General features: G+C 44.1%; 1 long non-coding RNA gene across 1 annotated transcript in view; it reads right to left on the bottom strand.

Moving 5' to 3' along the window:
* The window catches only part of LOC146821301 (uncharacterized), a 104332-nt gene extending 91699 nt beyond the window's left edge, over positions 1-12633 (bottom strand). The window contains exon 1 of the long non-coding RNA XR_014962698.1: positions 12525-12633. This is a non-coding gene — a long non-coding RNA (uncharacterized LOC146821301). The remainder of the gene's footprint in view (positions 1-12524) is intronic.
* Between the last annotated feature and the right edge of the window lie 5504 nt (positions 12634-18137).

Below are 18137 nucleotides of genomic sequence, written 5' to 3'. Positions count from 1 at the left end.
CCTGACTGGAGGTTTACTTAACTCCTGGGCTTCTCGCTCAGCTTCACTATGCTTAATATAATTTATTTTGACCCACTTTAAGTCAGCTTTACATAAGCCTTCAGGATTGGTAAATATCTCTGGGCGCCCTAATTGCTTAGTTGACGTTTTAATGTAGGACAGCCACTGGATTTCCTTAGTGTTGTCAAGTTTAATACAGTCCCTCAAGATTTTATGATTAAGCGTGAGATTCGGATTTGACCAAATTCTGATCCATAACAGGATTGGGGCAATTTTTATTATGTCCAAAATGTAGCCAATCCCCAGCTCTAGATGGACCGAATGGGTCGCAGCAGATTGTGGGAGGCCGAGTAAGGCACGTAAAAATTTATTTTCTTCCCTTTGTATGGGATCAGCTTTAATGTACCCCCATATTGCAGCCCCATACCTAGCAATTGAAATAGTTTTAGCTTGATAAATAGCTAGGATAGCCTCACAGGGCTTTCCTCCCAGTCTTTTCGCAAAACCCAATATTGCAGCAGAGGAATTTCTCACAGCGTTTACCTTTGTCGAGAGTTGTGATACCCAGGATCCTATTTCATCGAAAACAACTCCCAGGTATGTAAACACTTTCACTCTGGAAATTACTTCCCCGCCGCAGTAAAAGGTTTTAACATGGTTTTTTCCCTTACCTAATGACATAATGTGCGATTTACCATTATTGACCACAAGATCCAATGATTTCATGAAATCCCCAAAGGAATCTAGTAATCTTTGTAAACCGAGAGGAGTCCGTGCCAATAATACTGCGTCATCCGCATAGAGGAGTACAGGGATGGGTGTTCCTCCCATACGCGGAATATCAGGAGTAGCTGTTAGCAGATTATCTTCCAAAGAATTTATATACAGTGTGAATAACATCGGGGCAAGGAAGCAGCCTTGGCGCACCCCTCTTCCAGATTTAAAGCTAGCGGTACATTTCCCCTCCTGAGTCATCCTTATTGAAGCTCTCAGGTCTTTGTGTAGATCGGCCAAAAAATACACAAGGGGCCGGTCAAGTCCCAGTTCCAAAAGCATAGGCCATAGCTTTGACCTGTTAACCAGGTCAAAAGCCGTGGACAGGTCCATGAAACCTAGAAAGATCGAGCCCCCTACAGCTTTCGTGTATTTAGATACGATTAAATGTAGGTTAAGACATTGGTCCTCTGTACCCCTCCCGGATCTAAAGCCATACTGGGCGTTGGTTATTATACCTTTCTCTGTGGCCCAGTTCATTATCCTAGCTAAAATAACCTTTCCTAATATTTTAACTGAGGAGTCCAGCAAGGATATAGGCCTATAGCATCTGGGATCTCCCCTTTGGCCCTTCTTAAACACGGGGATTATGATTGAACGGGACCAAGACTTCGGGAAAGCTGTAGCAGCCGCAGTGTTAAAAACGTTCATCAATATTTTGGCCCAGTACTTAAGGTTAGCTTTAAACAAATCAGAGGGCACTCCATCAGGGCCTGGTGCCTTGCGCCCAGCCATTCCCTCGATTGCATTCTCCACCTCCTCTATGTTAAAGCTAACCGATGTCGTAGGAGAATTAGAAATTGGTATCTCAAAGGCTTCCAGCTCTATGTTACTTCCATAAATCTTTTCAAAATGGCATAACCAGTCCTCCTCTGAGATGTTAAGTTCTAATACAGAGTTCTGGGTGCCAGATAACAAAGGAGTATTAATAATTGCCCAAAACTTAGAACTATCTTTCAAGATAGCATTGTCCATTAGAGCTGCCCACGCATCTTGTTTAATTTCCTTTTTCCGAGCCTGTAATGCTTTTGCGTACTCTTTCCTAAGCTGAGTAACTAGCCATTTATTCCTATGACTATCATTAAGAGCCTTTTTAAGTAAACTATGGGCTTTAGTACAATTATGGTTGAACCAACCAAATGCAGGTTTATTTTTAACAACTCGGCTATTAATTGTAACGTCCTTGGCCACTTGAGAGCAAATAGCTTCTTAGGATGCTATTACATCCTCACCATAATGAAGTGGGTCTGAACATATATTTAAATCCGGGCCGACCTTTGTTATAATAGAGTGTAGAAAATCTTCGGGGGTGACCTTGCTCCAATTTAACCTCCTCCCCTGATCTTTAGCTTTTACATCAACTGTAACAGGTGGCAAGACAGTATTGTCCATGAGTGAAAAACCGTTAACCAAAACAATTGCCACTGGGTTGTGGTCACTAAAAGAAGAGCAAATGGCATTATAAAAAATCATGTATCTTAAAAGTTCAGGGGATAAAAATATATAATCTATGATGGATTCACAATCCCTAGCATTATACGTAGGAACACGGTTACTCTTGTCGAAGAACCCTGCCTCATACAACTCATTATTAGACAAGAGAATCTCCAATGCTTCCCCCTTAGAGCTATGTTCGAAATGCTGAGGGGATGTGAAATCTGGGCCATCATTATCTCTATAATGGCAATTTCAATTACATAAGTGCACATTAAAATCTCCCATCAGGATATAATGACAAAAAGTGGTATGATTTACCTTATAGGTTTCTAAAAAGTTTGGAAGAAAATGGATATGCTCATTAGGGAACTCCCCTTGCTGTGAGTTATAGCAATTGATAAGAATTAACTTGGTATTGTTTTCCAAGCTTACTTCCAGTATGAGACAATTATGGGAGGTACAAACAACCTTTTTGACACTTCCTGTAATATTTACTGAAACCAGGAACATAAGACCTCCTCTGTCTCTCCCTGCTATCGAGCTCAGAGCAGGAACAAAGTAGGATGTATAACCGTCAATCCAAAAGTCACATTCCTTATCCCATGTCTCTTGGAAAGCAACAATATCATACTGATTAATGAAAGTTAACCAGCCGTTATCATCCCTTTTTGACCGCAAACCCGCAATGTTCCAACTTAACAACTTTACCTTTTCCCCCCTGTCATTGGGAATACTAACAGAATTGGGTTGGGGGTCTTCACTACACATTGTTGCTTGTGCAGGTTCCGTATATCCCAATTCGCCCGAGCTATCCCTTCCCTGGCCCTCCAAGTCCTCGCGTCAGTCACAAGCCTCTAGGCCCGAGAGTACCTCAAATCTATTATGGGTGATGATGTTAGGATCAGTCCTACAAAGGTTATCAACATCATAGATCTGGGAGACTACAGGGGCCCGAGGCTCACTGAAAGTGAATGGTCTAAGTCTCACATGATTCAGGGGCGCTTTAATTAAATGCGTATAAAAATAACCCAGAGGGCGCGCACAAACGCTGTTTGTGTCATAGACCAATGAAGCTGCCCGTAGCAGAACTGTAGCAACATGTTGGGGGTATTTAAAGTTTACTATTATGCAATCCCCACTACAGTTCTTTCGTGACGGGCCAATCCAATTGGTCCTTCTAGTTGATAGAATTTCATCTGAGAAATTAATCGGGAAGCCACATCTTCTATTAAGCCATGACACTGTTTTATTTTTTAGTGACTCGTGCGTTTCCTCATGAGACTGTGCAAAGTGGCTATCTGGAGGGGGGACGTTTGTTAAAACAACCACGTATGGCGCACAGTCGGGGGGAAGATTTATAAAACCATTTTTTCTTCCCTGTCTAGAAATTGGGGGACCCTCTGGGCCTGAAAAGGAATGTTTTATAGGACCATTTAATGGCGTGGGGCAGGGGGGACAATTACGGGTGCAGTAATTTGCTGGGTGGGTTGCTGCAGGATACCTTGAATAGTTCCCTGCACGGCTCCAGCAGAACCCTTTACAGATGCCGTAACTTTTTCAGCCGTGGTCAGGTGAGTCGCTACCAAGTCTCCTAGTCTCTTAACTTCCGAGTTAACAGTATTTAGTTGGAGCACTAGGGATTGGGTGTACTCAGCTAACTTGGCCTCAAATTTGGCTTCTAGAGTACATACTAATAAAGCAAATTGCTCCGGGGATAAATTTATACAGGCTGCATTATTTCCTTCCTGGGGGGCATTTCCGGCAGCACAGCTATCTTGAGCTGGAAGAGAAGCTTCCGCTCTTTTTTTACTATGCTTGCACCCACGTTTAACTTGTTGTTTTCTACAGGCTCTCACTGGTCTGGGAATAGGCGGAGCTTCCTCTATATCAACAGTAGATATGTCGAGATGTTCCTCTTGAGACTCAGAGTGGACCTGTGCTTCAACCATTGTGACCTCCCGATTGCCCAGGCCAAGTGTGTCATCTCCTGGGCTGTCCACCATAGAATTAAGGGTAGTTTCAGAAGAGGCAGATGGACTCCCTCTGCCGAGTGAGGCTCTCCGATCATTGTTAATTTTATTAACAATTTTGATCAGGTAATTATCAATTTTGCCTGCCCAAGGAGTAAACTTATCATGGTTTGCATTAGGCATAGTTAATACCAGGTAACAACCCCTTGCCAAGGATTGTAAAGCGATAAAACAGCAGCAAGGTAAAGATAACTTAATACCAGGATACAGAGATACAAGGCTACAATATTCACACTAATATATCATCAAACAGAGTCCGCACTGTATAAAAGTCTCACTTGGACATAGAGAATGCAGGCAACGAGGGCGGCGAACCAAGATCCGTAGCCCAGCCCGGCCTCCTCCGGCCCCGGACGGCCACAGACGGCCCGCCCTTTGCCCAGGCTTCGCCCGGCACGTCCTCTGCGCGTCCCGCGAAGCGGGTCTCGGCGTGACTTGTAGGCGCCTCCTGGCGCTGGCGCTGCGTGGGATGACGCGCCGCCGCTGGGACAGCCGGGAAATGAAGTCCCGGAGCGGCGACGCGAGGAAGTGCCTATTACCGGTAGTAATGGTTCCCCGTGACTCTTGGGCGGTGGCGGCGTGCTTGTGCGAGGTAGGTTCAGCTCTCCCACTGCTCCGCCGGTCTCGGCGTGACTTGTAGGCGCCTCCTGGCGCTGGCGCTGCGTGGGATGACGCGCCGCCGCTGGGACAGCCGGGAAATGAAGTCCCGGAGCGGCGACGTGAGGAAGTGCCTATTACCGGTAGTAATGGTTCCCCGTGACTCTTTGGCGGTGGTGGCGTGCTTGTGCGAGGTAGGTTCAGCTCTCTGTCATATTTAGTGTCTGTGGGCGCATCTTACCCCTGGGCCCCAGTGCCATTGCACATGCTGCACTGATCATACCTATGCCCCTGAATTTGACACAACTTTAACTGTGACAGGCCCTCTGCCACCTTGAACGGCATGTACAGGTGTCAGGCATAGCGGGCGCTGCAGGCCGGCGATCAGATGCCGGTGTTAAAATGTAGGGCTAGATGGCTGAAAGAGTTGTATCAGCCTATAAGCAGTGCGATAATGTGTCTATTAGTGTCAAAGCTTCCATGTTAAAGAACAGTAGATGTTTCAGCACCCAGGATAATGTGCAGCATGGCTAAATACTTATAAGGTCCCAAAGGCGAGACCGGTTGCATTGCAAATGCTTGTTTTAAATTCATCTCCATCTTCCTGCTATTCACACTTTTTCTCTATGAGAGATCTTTTCCTATCACCGGATTGCTATGACTTTTTTTCTGAAAGCTCACATCATGGTCTTGCTCCTTCGTTCATTTTTATATATAAAATATTAAATTGCAAACGATATCCAATTATAGATAGATTTATTCATTATTCTTTGCTTGTTCCCACAGAGTTGTGTGTACATATTGTACAGAGCCCAATGCACTATAATTTATTGTCTGTGTATATACTACGAAATATATAATGTTTTTCTGATTACTGAGCAACTTATGAAATCAGCGCCCTGATGAAGAATGGTACATGGTACTTCCGAAACGCTCGTCTGCGCATACCTGTTGTCTCTGTATTTCACATTTTGTATATGCTGTGCTATTTGTATGTGTGTTTCTAGTTGTTTATTGTAATACTGTTTGTTTTCACTATATGTCTTGTTTTTGCTTCACTTTTGTTCATTGTGGAGACATGTACCGACAATGTATGGTTTTCTCCCCATTAGATTAGGGCTCTCTTGTATGATATGAATTCTATGTTATACCAATGAATGTTATGTTTATTATATATTTATGTGATATAAAAAAAAAGTTCTGAAAAAAGAAAAAAATATATCTTTTGATAATAAATCAAGTAAATTATTCATCTGTGGGACAGTGTTCATTGTTGATTCTTTATAGAACTGTAAAAGCATTTAGTAAGGGGTAGATTTTTGTGTGTATGGTTGGGTTTCTCTTGTGAGACATGCCTGGATGTTTGTTAAGGACATTTTGTATGTGGGTGCAGAAAAGGTATCTACAATTTGGGGATATATTTCTAGTACCTACATTTGTGATGGTAGCTCTGCTATGCTGCAATGTGGCTTGTGGTCACTGATATTTGGGACCAGACCGACAAATGAGAGACAAGTTTGAGTAAAAAACTCAGATTTGGTATTGCACGTAAAACATTTGAAAGTGGTCCAGCTCTTTGTTAAATAAAACATTTGCTTTAATGCCACACGTTTCTTCCTTTGAATATGCTTTGTCAATTGAAGGAAAGGAAAACAAAGCTGAAAGAAATTGTCCCATTCGCTGCAATCAGTGCTCACTAGTCATAAATAAATTCAGCTGTTTTTGGTGTTTGTTAATTCACGCCGATGACTTGTGTCTCGATTTCTACAATAAGTTTACTATAAAGTGAACTCCTGAAGAAAGTAAGGATGTTTTCTTGGTGAAAAGCTAAAGAAGGGTCATTCAAACTTTTTGAGGTTAGCTAACTACGCATCATTTTACAGCAACCAGACATCAATACTCGATTTTTGGAGAAGGTAGATGACTCCAACAATGGGGCTGATTACGATGTCGTTCTGAAAGGCTCCGTGTGGGATTCGGTGTTGCTGAATCGGATTCGGTATCCTTGTTTCTGAACGAATCATACACATTTCTCACTGACCGATTATGATGCCCGGAAACCATTTGGGCAGTCCAAATCGGTTCCGAAAAGCATTCGGACAGCCCAAGTCTTTCGAAGCTGCATCGTACAGCTCTATGCACACCGTTTCCGAATGAGCCATTGCGATGACGAATTCGGACAGCCGTTCCGACTCGGTCTGCCCGACATGAAACGGCTGTTGGAATCTGTCTTTGGGAGCCCATTGCGGTCCCCTTCACCTGGAGGTGTCTGATTGAGGCCCGTGGGGGTACCCAAGGGACTCCTTTTCCCAACCATGCGCAATGCGGGAGGCAGCGTAGGGTGCCCGCCACAGAGTGCAAGGTTTTTCCCAACCACCCCTTTTTTCAATGGGAGCCTGTGTTCTTGTTTGGAACACAGGCTCTCATTGATGTCAATGCAAGTTCAACCGAACGATGTTGTGAAGCATCATAATCGTTTGTTCGGACTCTCAGCACCTGATTAATTCGGAAACAATTTCTAGAGCGAGTCGCTCGGAATAGTTTTGAAATTACATCATATTCGGCCCCAATGTGGGGTTAGTAATCATATTAAAGTTAAGATGGATCACAGGAAGAAACTAAGTGGAATATAGTCTTTTTACTGTTTGTGGTTCCAGTTGTAAACCTAGTTCCATATATAGGAAAGGTGATGCATTTTCCAGATTTCTTCCCTTAGGGACAAATATTGCTATTGCATTGCATCCTTTGTCACTAAAAAAGTTCTTGTTACTTTGTTTCTTCCTTTAAGATTGACAACCAAAATTGCATTTATTATATTTATTTATTTATTTAATTTGTATGGAACTACATCCCATGTGCATACCAATGGGAAAGATTAGACTGGGAGTCATGCAACAGAACTATAAGAATATAGGGGCAGATTTACAAGCCCCCTTCGGACCAGTACGTAACCTTTTGTGACGTACTGGTGGCGTATCTTACTGCTCCATAGTTACAAGACAGGAAAAGCCACCCTGCATGGCTTTTCCTGTCCTTGTGAATATGGACCCTTTACACGCAGCGCTTTGCGTGAAAGGGGCGAGAAAGGGGCGTGAAAGGGGCGTTCCATATGTGTTGCTGTGGGTGTTCCCACGCAACACCCATGGAACAAGACACATTTCCAGATTTACTAGGAATCGTAAATCTTGAAATGCGTGTGAATGCTACGCCTCCTCAGGGGAGGCGTAGAGAGGCATAACAAGGAGAAATATATTCATTTCTCATAGATTTTTCCTCTTTGAATGCATGCTGCATTCTACTGCACGCATTAAAAAAGGAAAATGCCTGTAGTGGTTGTTTTTGTACAGGAATGGTGCCCCTTCCTGCACAAATACCAATCTCCCCAAGACGCAGGTGCCTGCGCCGGCACATGACTGCAGTTTGTGCACCAGTGCAGGGGGAAGTACAGAGATTCAACATATTGTTGAAAATATGTCACATCCCTGTGCTTTGAAAGTGACTCAGTGCGTCAGTTTCATTGTAAATCTGCCCCTCAGAGTTCAGGATGGAAGGGAAAGTGGGCCACATTTGTATACAGTTTGATGAGATGTATTTGGGGTATTTCTTTAAGACGTCAATGTATTTAAGAGTTTGAGGGTAGCATGCACGTTATGACAGAGTTGAACACATTTTAATGCCCAGCGTTTTGTTGTTGATCTTTCAATTCTTGTTTAAGTTGGACTTGTATTGCTTTTTGGCCAAAGATTATGTAACGGTAAATGGTGTGGAGGATTAGCATTTACGTATTCTGGGACGATATCCTAATATACCTTGAACTGGTAACAGAGTAATTTTAATGTGATTCTTAGTTTTATAGAAAGCAAGTGAAGATCCATTATAGTTAAAGAGATGTGATCTTTATGTGAAAGTACAACAATAAGTCTCCTTAATTTTGCACGAGTTAGAGTTTGCTGATCTATTTAAGTAGACTTCAGAGACAAATAGCAATTCAGTTTAGCTGGTACTGCAGATAATACAAAGTTTGATTTATACTGATGTGGGGAAAAAGGCATAAGTTATGTGAGGAGTTGAAATTGTTAAGCCATATTTATATGTTCAGATTAACTTGAGAGATTAGGATGAATCAAATTGATTCCAACATTAAAATTGTTTGAAATAGGGGTGGGAGGGGGAATGTTTTTGGACCTAAAAGTAAGATTGGTTTAATATAGAGCTAGACTTTCCTGTTTTAGGTTTAAACCTATAGCAAGTGATAAAACCCCACCAAAAGAGAAACAACCCTCACCAGTGTAAGCTAATAAACACTGATAAATAAATGCACAATTACAAACTAAAATACCATTCAAAGAAAGGACAGTGAGAGGGATTTAATCATTTCTATTTCTTTCTGAAGGGACAATCATAATGTAACTTTTTTTTTTCATAAACTTTATTTATTATTTTCTTTCATCTACAGTTTACCACAATGCAGATAGTGACTCCATTGCCATCGGACAATAAATAAAACAATTTTCCAATATGACATACAGCGGACAAAAGATACATTATAGTTCAGTACCAAATTCCAAATCAAATGAGATACAAACGTAGCGGCGATGCAAACCAATGTTCTAGGAGTTATCTGACTGTAGAGTGGCATATCAAGAACCTCCTGTGGTGTGAGACAGTATAGGGGGACAGGATCAGCCCACCCCTGACGGGACATCTCCTGGAGGAGGCTGAGATGAAACAGCAGACCCTAGTTCCTGTAGACAATCCTTTAAGGGATTCCAGATGTCTCTGGGCCGTGACGTTGCAGGAAGTGTAGATGCAAACAGTTCCCCATTAGTATTACAGTAAACTAGACTGTTCAGCCATGCCTTGACGGTGAGTGTAAATGTATCTCCCCAATGCAGTACAATCTCTCGCTTAGCAAGAAATAGCACACTAGAGGTGTAGTGGCGCAATGCCTTGGGAATATTCCGGACATAGCCCAAGAGGGCCACTTCCGGTGTTGGGAGTAGGTCCAGATGCGTCATCTTAGAGACAATTACGTATACTGATCTCCAGAACTCTTTAATTTTTTCACAATTCCAGGTCATGTGGACAAAGTCAGCGTGTTGTGCCTTACATTTGGGGCAACTATGCGACCTAGATGGGTCAAGCGAGTTCAGTTTGGAGGGGGACATATAGTCTCTCCACAGGAATTTAAAATGAATCAATTTGTGGCGACTGTTCAGGGAGATTTCCTTCGTTTGGGTACAGCAGAAAGACCAATGGGAATCCTCTATGGGATGTCCCAGGTCACGTTCCCAGGTCTCGCGGATTTTGGCATCCCTGGTGGGTACTAGTGTCATGCAGGCCCTATATAGCTTGGAAATTATATGCTCCCCCCAGCGCTGGTTATTACCAAAGACAAAGGTGCAAATGATTCCGGCTCAAGAGGGAACTCCGATAACAAGGACCGAATTGAGCTGTGGAGCCTGTTGAGGATGAAGCGGTCCATAAACGAAGCTTCGCTAAATCTAGTGTCTTCTGAGCAATGAAAAATTTGCCCGTTGGGGAATAACTCGCCACAAGTGTCTAGTGAGTATTTAACCAGAGTGCGCTGTACCAACTTTTCTTCGGTGGCGAGTAGCCGAGGATTATTAAGCAAGGGGGGCGCCGGAGAATATAACTTGTGGCCACCAGTGATCCGAGCAAGTTTCCTCCACGCCCAATAGGTGGTAGATATTGTTTGGATGTCACTGGGGTCTCTAGGGAACCCCTTGGGTAGGATCATCCTTAAAGGAGCCGGGAACACCAGGTCTGCCTCTAACTTCAAATATGGGATTCGTGCATCTGGATGATACCAAGAGTGCGCATAACTGCACTGCGCTACCAAATAATAAATCTGAACATTTGGAACTCCAAGCCCACCCCTATCATATGGCAGCGTCACTGTGTCCCAACAGACTCTGGCTCTCTTTCCACCCCAGACCAACCTGATAACATGTGTGCGGAGTGTGCGGAAAAACTATTGGGTAAGGGAATGGGTATGTTTTGATCATAATGTAACTTTGTTATGTAAGGTAGCAGTAAGAAAGACTGGTCTAAGATTATTCTGCTTGAGTTTTATTTTTAGGTATGTCACAACAATATTGTTTCTTTTTCCTTTTGTTTCCTCTTGGTTTGTATGCTTGGATTAAGGGTTCAGAGTTTAGAAGCATTTTTTAGGTCTGATATAATTATGTTATACAGTACAGAGTAACTGTGAATATTAAAATCATATTTAATCTTTAGGCAGAGTTTCATTCTGTTACTGATTGTTTGGCTACTTCATATGAATCTTGGCCAAATTGTACTATCACATTTACCCACACACATAAAAGGGGTAAAGCACTTTGCTACATCCCCCTTTTCCTAACAAGTCATTAATGACAGGCCATCTGTCAAACACCCCAGGGTTTAAACATTCAATTTAAAGTGTAGTGACATGTACCTGTGAATAGAGTGCTGTCAACAAGCACATGAGATAATGATGCAAACATGACACAAGACATTCCACATACCAACAAAATTCATAGCTACAAGGTGCCCAATTTGTATGTGTGACACCTTCAGCCAATCCTGGCTTTTTATCCAACAGTTCTTTACTGCTTGGGTGTTAGAGCCCATAAATACATCGTTAACAGCAAAATTACAAGTGCCAGAATACAGATGACCGCTAAGTGAGACATTTGCCATGGGAACACTTGGCAGCTATGAATATCCACACAACAGCAGCACCACCACCTAAATGTAGTCAGGCAAAAAGTGCAGAAAAGCAGTTGTTGTGTTCATCACTCAGTTGGGCAAACAGCGCCACCATGGGGCTGGCTATCATACTTACCAGTGTTGCCATTAAGGGCTGGTGCCACCACTGGAAACTACCTGCTCAAATTAAGCGCTTCCAGCAAAGAAGAATACAATAACCTAATGGATAGATTGCTAGAATTGATCTGTCACCAATAATTACTTGTGTCCATCCCAGTTTTTTGTTTTTGCTTTTATTCTATGCACATCAATCTTGGTCCTGCTCCAATAGGAACAGTCCAGACTGAGCAGCTAAGCCAGTTCCTCTGTTAACCAAAACGTATGGAACCCAAGATTGATTTAGCCAATCTGGGCCTCTTCATTCGAGTGCAGTTAAATGCCAGCAGCGTAATGAGCCTTGGACCCAAGTCTGTGCATACACGTCGCACTTAGGGCGTTACATTGAAAAATACAAAATACTCGATTAATGAAATACTTGAATTAACACATGCATAGGCAGGTCAAACTACTAAAATAGCGCTGGCTTTGTGTGTAAACACAGTCGTGTTTGACCTTTTGTGCTTAGCAGGAGTTTGGTGCCATGCGCACCTAGGCATTTAACGCTTCAGTCTCCCCTACACACAAATTCAATTTTTCATGCAAAAGATGATAATTTCTGGTCTTTAAAACACTTAGCGCCCTAACTAACTAATCAACAGTATATCTGGACATTTGAGTAGCAAAAAACTTTTCATGCCCCATGCCTAACATACTAAGAGCAAATAAACGAGTCAAAAAGCAGTGCAGAAATGCAGACCAGGCACACTGAAAAACTAAAAATACGTGGACTACATAACTCTGCTTTAAAAAACGTCAGTCCGCAAAAATATGAAAAAGCCACGAGGACAAGAAAGCAAAAAAAAAAAAACGTACGTTAAATTCTATATTGGCAGAGAAATAAAGTCCAGGCTTGCCCTGGTCGTTTCTTCATTCTCCAGCAGTCCTGCGGCCTGGAGCGCAGACGGCAGACAGAGGAAGTGTGTGTTCAAGTGGGCTGGGACGGGAGGGCTGCGGTCGGCACGGTTTCCCTCGCAGCTTGCAGTTGTCTGATTTCAATCAGTGGCAGGTCTCTCCACATGTCTGCCCATCAATCACCCGTGCTCTGGGGTGAGCGCCTCGCAGCAGGGTGCATGTTCCAGTAAAAAATAGATTTTGCCACAATCCTCCCCCTCTTGTAATGATAAGTGGCCCTTTGATATTATTTTTTATTAAAAAGTAGAAAAAAAAGAAAACATGAAATGAAATATGTTTCTTCCTTTTCATAAAGAGCACACAAATGCCCAAGGGCTTTCACGTACTGATCCTTGGTGCCAAGTCCACTTTGCTTAATTCTGTACTTGGAGAGATATCCTTTCAGGACATCATTTGTGCACTTCCTCAGTGCCTCTGGCTCCCAATCGATGTCATCCACTCCAGAGAATACAGAGGACGCTCCGCCTCCACTGACTGAGCTAGGCATGGTTTCTTAAGGTGGAGATTCTTCTTCAGCAACAACTGTCAATCAATCTGTGGCTGCGTTATAGGTCTGCTCTACGTGGTGATCAATAATTCACTGTATGTAAATCATAAATGCAAATTCGGAATCCCACCGCTGCCACCAATGTTAGAATGGGGAACCTCTGGTTGGCACAGGTAAGCACTTGTGACAAGCAGTGGTCCCTTCTTCTATTCAGGGCGAGGGAATTACCCCTTCAGAACAACCCCTGCTCACCCTATAGGTAGTGTGGCGCGAGCAGTCAGGGCTAAACTTCAGGGCGCTAGTCAGTTAAGCATTTATGATCACACACAGTAAACCACAATGATCCCCCACAAATGGACACCAGGCGTAAGTTGTATCAAAAATACGGAGGTTTTATATAAAAGATTCTTTGTTACGCAGGCATGTACAAGACCATCAATAACGGTTGCGAAATGGAAGCCACAAGATGATAATTAGGCACTGTTCTTGTCTTTGGTAACTTATTCGATCACGAGCGCTTCACAGGGCTCGGTTGAGTCGGTCCAGTCACGATGATGCGCAGTGCACCCGGGGTACAGTGGTACGGGGAAATCAGAACGTTGCGGACCCCGAGTCCGATAGAGAGTTCACTGTACCTGGGAACGTGCGATGTGCCTGGACGAGTCTTCGGGGGAGATGCAGGTTCTGCACCTCGCGGGTCTCCGGATCAAGAATTCAGCAGGCGGCTCTCGGTAGACAGGTGCGGCCCAGGGCCTCCGACACGGACTGTGCGGGAGGTCACTGCGGAGGGCGGCACGGTCAGACTCAGGCTGGGAGGTGAAGCGGGGCGGCCGGATACGTTACGACGTACGGGCGGCCGTCCGAGGCTTGATTTCACTTCCCAATTAGAAATCCGGCGGGAGGGCGAGAGGGCACCAGGCACGCTCCAGTGGCAGGCAGGTGACAGGGAAGCGGGGCGGACAGCCTCGATGGGTCCAGAGCGACTCAGGTAGAGCGGGGCTCTCGGCGAGGGGAGGCGGCCAGGCTTCTGGGTGTCACGGCCCTAGGAGGGGTGGCAAGGTGCGCAGAGCACTCCGGCGGGAGAAAGCACACGGCTCGAGTTCTCAGACGAGCGGAGACACGGTGAACCCACTGGTCCTGGGGTTCAGTTCAGGGGGCAAGCTCTTCTTCCAAGCCCTTGGAGATAGTTGAAGAACAAAGTGCAAAAGTCTTTTTCAGTCTTTTTCCTCTCCTTCCTCAGCAAGGCACCTACTGCAGGCCAATCCCTCAGGTCAGGGAAAGTTACTCCTCCTTCAGCTTCTTCCAGGTCCTTCTAGTCGGGCAGAGTTCCTTCGTGGTTCAATCTGGATCTGATTTCTTAGGAGCCAGGCTCCTACTTTTATACAGTGATTCTTTTGTTCTTTAGCGCCAGGGGGCCTGGGCCTGGCTCAGCCCAGTTCTGGAGTACTTTGTTTTGGGTACTCTGCTCTTTCCTTTCAGCAGCAGGGCAGAGACATCAGCCGCTCCACAGGGGGCGGAGCCGGCTTTGTGGTGGCAGAGCACAGGTCTATTCAAGAGTCAGGGTGTACTCCTCCCACCCATCCTGGTGCAATCTCTCTACCCACCACCTGGCAGCCAACCTGTCTCCTGGAATCCCCCAGCCCTGCTCCTGTACTGTTGCTAGGCAGAACACACACCCACAGCAGAGGCGGACTGAGATGGTCAGGCACGCAAAGGCTAACTTTCTAAAAGTAGCATTTGCAAACCCAGGATATTAAAATAACCTTTACTAAAAGATGTATTTTATTATCCCGAGTTCAGGCATACTAAACATGACTTTCTACCATGCTCTCTGAGTCCACTGGGGTCACAGCGTGTAGCGATCCCAGCAGCCCATTCTGGCCTACGGAGAGCAGGTAGCCTTCAATAGTGAAAAACTAAAAAGCCTGTAATTCACTATTAAGACATGCCACACACATCAGGGCATGTCCTACCTTATGCCTACAATGCACCCTGCGCTTGGGCCTACCAGAGGGGTGACTAACATGTAGTTAAGGGAAGGTTTAGGGACGGGCAAGTGGGGACACTTGCTCAGTCAGCGCGACAGTACCAGACCGCGCGCAGGTTCTGCAGTGGCAGATCCTAGACACATTTTACCCCGCTGCTTCGGTGGGTGGCACAATCAGTGCTGCAAGCCCACTAGCAGCATTTGGATATACAAGCCCTTGGCACCCCTGGTGCACTCTACAAGGGACTGACAGTAAACCAAATATGCCAAACGTGGAAGTCAATTCACATAATACATTTTACCATAGGGAGCACTTGCACTGTGGCACTGAATGGCAGTGGCACAGTGCCCCGAGCAGCTAACACCAACACAAAAACACATTGAGGCACAGACAAAAATGGAAGGGTGACCCACGCCAATGGTGCCAGGTCTAACAGCGCCCTGATGAAGAATGGTACATGGTACTTCCGAAACGCTCGTCTGCGCATTCCTGTTGTCTCTTTATTTCACATTTTGTATATGCTGTGTTATTTGTATGTGTGTTTCTAGTTGGAGTTTATTGTAATACTGTTTGTTTTCACTATGTCTTGTTTTTGGTTCACATTCGTTCCTGGTGGAGACGTGTACCGACAATGTATGGTTTTCTCCCCATTAGATTAGGGCTCTCTTGTATGATATGAATTCTATGTTATACCAATAAATGTTGTGTATTATATATTTATGTGATATAAAAAAAGTTCTGAAAAAATAAAAAATATATATCTTTTGATAATAAATCAAGTAAATTATTCATCTATGGGACATTGTTCATTGTTGATTCTTTATAGAACTATAAAAAGCATTTAGCAAGGGTTAGATTTTTGTGTATATGGTTCGGTTTCTCTTGTGAGCCATGCCTGACATGTTTGTTAAGGACATTTTGTATATGGGTGCAGAAAAGGTATCTACAATTTGGGGATATATTTCTAGAACCTACATTTGTGATGGTAGCTCTGCTATGCTGCAATGTGGCTTGTGGTCACTGATATTTGGGATCAGACCGACAAATGATTTGGTATTGCACGTAAAACATTTGAAAGTGGTACAGCTCTTTGTTAAATAAAACATTTGCTTTAATGCCACACGTTTCTTCCTTCGAATATGCTTTGTCAATTGAAGGAAAGGAAAACAAAGCTGAAAGAAATTGTCCCATTCGCTGCAATCAGTGCTAACTAGTCATAAATAAATTCAGCTGTTTTTGGTGTTTGTTAATTCACGCAGATGACTTGTATCTCGATTTCTACAATAAGTTTACTATAAAGTGAACTCCTGAAGAAAGTAAGGATGTATTCTTGGTGAAAAGCTAAAGAAGGGTCATTCAAACTTTTTGAGGTTAGCTACCTACACATCATTTTACAGCAACCAGACATCAATACTCGATTTTTGGAGAAGGTAGATGACTCCAACAATGGGGCTGATTACGATGTCATTCTGAAAGGCTCCGAATGGGATTCGGTATTGCAGAATCGGATTCGGTATCCTTGTTTCCGAACGAATCGTACACATTTCTCACTGACCGTTTTTGATGCCCGGAAACCATTTGGGCAGTCCAAATCGGTTCCGAAAGGCATTCGGACAGCCCAAGTCTTTCGAAGCTGCATCGTACAGCTCTATGGACACGGTTTAAAAATGAGCCATTGCGATGACGGATTCGGACACCCGTTCCGACTCGGTCTGCCCGACATGAAACGACTGTTGGAATCTGTCTTTGGGAGCCCATTGCGGTCCCCTTCACCTGGAGGTGTCTGATTGGGGCCCGTGGGGGTACCCAAGGGACTCCTTTTCCCAACCATGCGCAATGTGGGAGGCAGCATTGGGTGCCCGCCACAGAGTGCAAGGTTTTTCCCAACCACCCCTTTTTTCAATGGGAGCCTGTGTTCTCGTTTGGAACACAAGCTCCCATTGATGTCAATGCAAGTTCAACCGAACGATGTTGGGAAGCATCATAATCATTCGTTCGGACTCTCAGCACCTGATTCGTTCGGAAACAATTCCTAGACCGAGTCGCTCGGAATAGTTTCGAAATTACATCATAATCGGCCCCAATGTGGGGTTAGTAATCATATTAAAGTTAAGATGGATCACAGAAAGAAACTAAGTGGAATGTAGTCTTTTTACTGTTTGTGGTAACAGTTGTAGACCTGGTTCCATATATAGGAAAGGTGATGCATTTTCCAGATTTCTTCCCTTAGGGACAGATATTGCTATTGCATTGCATCCTTTGTCACTAAAAAGGTTCTTGTTACTTTGTTTCTTCCTTTAAGATTGACAACCAAAATTGCATTTATTATATTTATTTATTTATTTAATTTGTATGGAACTACATCCCATGTGCATACCAATGGGCAAGATTAGACTGGGAGTCATGGAGCATAACTATAAGAATACAGGGGCAGATTTACAAGCCCCCTTCGTACCAGTACGTCACTTTTTGTGACGTACTGGTGGCGTATCTTACTGCTCCATAGTTACAAGAACAGGAAAAACCACCCTGTGTGGCTTTTCCTGTCCTTGTGAATATGGACCCTTTACACGCAGCACTTTGCGTGAAAGGGGCGAGAAAGGGGCATTCCATGTGTGTTGCTATGGGTGTTCCCACGCAACACCCATGGAATGAGACACATTTTCAGATTTACGAGGAATCGTAAATCTTGAAATGCGTGTGAATGCTACGCCTCCCCAGGGAAGGCGTAGGGAGGCGCAATGAGCAGAAATGTATTCATTTCTCATAGATTTTTCCTCTTTCAATGCATGCTGCATTCTACTGCACGCATTGAAAGCGGAAAATGCCTGTAGTGGTTGTTTTTGTGCAGGTAGGTGCCCCTTCCTGCACAAAAATCAATCTCCCCACAACGCAGGTGCCTGCGCCGGCACATGGCTGCAGTTTTTGCACCAGTGCAGGGGGAAGTACAGAGATGCAACATATTGTTGTAAATATGTCACATCCCTGTGTTTTGAAAGTGACTCAGTGCGTCGCAGCCAAATGGCTTGCGGAATGCAC

The sequence above is a fragment of the Triturus cristatus genome, chromosome 6 (genome assembly GCF_964204655.1).
Source record: "Triturus cristatus chromosome 6, aTriCri1.1, whole genome shotgun sequence".
NCBI classification, from domain to species: Eukaryota; Metazoa; Chordata; class Amphibia; order Caudata; family Salamandridae; genus Triturus; species Triturus cristatus.
Note: the sequence above shows the minus strand (reverse complement) of the source record. Positions and strands in the feature narration are given on the sequence as shown.